This window comes from Euphorbia lathyris, chromosome 10 (assembly GCF_963576675.1).
Source record: "Euphorbia lathyris chromosome 10, ddEupLath1.1, whole genome shotgun sequence".
Lineage (NCBI taxonomy): Eukaryota > Viridiplantae > Streptophyta > Magnoliopsida > Malpighiales > Euphorbiaceae > Euphorbia > Euphorbia lathyris.
Window position 1 is genome coordinate 69,237,494 of NC_088919.1, and position 2,252 is coordinate 69,239,745.

General features: G+C 39.7%; 1 pseudogene; it reads left to right on the forward strand.

Moving 5' to 3' along the window:
- Nucleotides 1-1,233: 1,233 nt before the first annotated feature.
- LOC136208207 (agamous-like MADS-box protein AGL80) lies at nt 1,234-1,868 on the forward strand (annotated as a pseudogene).
- Nucleotides 1,869-2,252: the final 384 nt, after the last annotated feature.

Here is a 2,252-nt window from a genome sequence, read left to right on the forward strand (position 1 = left end):
AGTTTTACCGTTAGCCTGACAGACAAAAGAACCCACGGATTTAATAGGGATTTGAGCACCATTACCTAAAGTGACGTTTTCGAGAGGTTTTGGAGCCCATTAGTTGCGGAAGCATAACATTAGATACAGATGAGTATAACCAGGATAAAATTTTCAAATCCTGAGATTCCCAAGCATCAAAACCCTCACTGTCTGCGGCTAGAGGATTTTGTTCCACATGATTTTGAAGTTTATTAGCTCGTAAGACAAGATCAACTTGAGTTTTCCAAACATAAAAATTGGTAGAGGTGAGTTTGGTACTCAAGCTATGGGTGATCGTTCCAACGGGAGAGACAAGAGGAGGAGCAACAACCGAAACATGAGAACCCGAGGAGGCTGATGAGGCTGTTAAACCAGTGGAGTTCGATCCCAAGTTCCAGACGTATTTGAGGAAGCAGTAGACATAATCGAATTGGAAGAGAAGAAAAAATTAGGGCAAAAAAGCAGGAGAAAAGAGAGAGATCTCGGGAAAAAAATATGGTGTTAACCTTTAAGCCTCTGATACCATGTAAGATTGGAGGAATACTGATTCTGTATATTATTGAAAACGTGATTTACAGGATCTATGATAACAGATATATATACAGCCTAGAGAGATCTATTCTAATTAGGATATTACATGTGCTTTCCTAGTCTAATTAGAATTGCTTGAATTACCATCCTAGACACAATCTCTATCAATTGGGGTCTGTAAGAATGTAGAGGAGCTAACCACTCTTTGTGGTGTAAAAGGATTTATGGTTTGGACCCTATGAAATTAAAATTGAAATGAAATTTGCCTTTGTAAAAATATTATTATTAAAAAAATCCAAACAAGTTTACTCACGAGCCTGTTCATGATCTTATAACTGTGCCTGCTAAATTTCAAGGTGCTCAAACTCGATGCATCTATAAATTGAGCCCAATAAAATAGAGCATACTACTGAATCAGTGGTTTGGCTCATTTGTGACAAATATGTCAATTACTCAATTATCATTTGACAAAAGAAAATGTAAAAACAAAAGTGAATGTAATCCAGCAAACATAAAAACTACATACCAAAAAGAATATTGACAGATAAGACTTCCAATTTTGCGCTGAAAGAATAATATTTTATGAGAATCATCTTCTTCATTCTGCTATATAAACAACAATTTCATGTTACTGCACAGAAGAAAGTGAAGTAATCAGAAAAAAAAGATAGAATATCAAGAATGACTAGAAAAAAGGTGAAGTTAATGTGGATAGCTAATGACACAGCAAGAAAAACTAGTCTCAGGAAGAGAAGAATTGGGCTGTGCAAGAAAGTAGAGGAGCTAACCACTCTTTGTGCTGTAAAAGGATTTGTGGCTATTTACAGCCCAGGTGAAGCTGAGCCCCTGATGTGGCCGTCCCGGCCGAAGGCGAAGGGGATGATGGCCAAGTTCCTAAGCATCCCTGAATTGGAGAGGTTGAAAAAAATAATGAACCAAGAAAGCTACTTGAAGGAGAGAATGGATAAAATTGAGGAGTTTATAAACAAGGAATCCAAGAAGAATAGAGAAGGTGAATTGTCATTTCTCATGAATAAGCTCAAAGTCTATGAATTTGATTATAATTGTTTGATTCCGATGAAACTCAGTATTTAGCTGGGTTAATTGAGGATAAAATGGAGGATATTAGGAAGAGAGTTCGTTACATTGAACAAACTTCTCCTCTTGTTCCTGTGGTGGTGCAGCCAGGGTCGAGTCAGGTGCCTCCGCTGCCCCCTCCACCTCTGCCTCCGTCTCCTAGCTTTGAGGAGAGGGTTCAACAAGAAGGAAGTGTTGTAATTAGGGGCAATCCTACTGATTCCATGATGTGGGATTAGTGGTTTTTGGATATGATGGCGGAAAGTGGTTCTGGCGCTCCTCCAACTCCTACTCCACCTCGGTCGCCTCTTGGAGGCGGAGGAGGTGATGTGGGAGCTCTTGATCTTGGACTCTCTTCAACCGGAGGAAATCCTTATTTTGATCTTGCAATTCCGGCTCGGCCTAATCCAAATCCTTTTGGAATTGGGGTTACTCCGGGAGATTTTGGAGGTGGTTTTTCCAATGCAAGTCTGTTAGGGCTTGAACCAACTCAACCTCCCCCAACCGAATGGTTGTTTGGATTTTTTCCTTCACGAAATGAGGTGTCCGAGCTTCCATGGCCACCAAAATTCTCTCCATGAATCAGGATATTATGATCAGGGAGATTCATTGTTTGTTTTTAT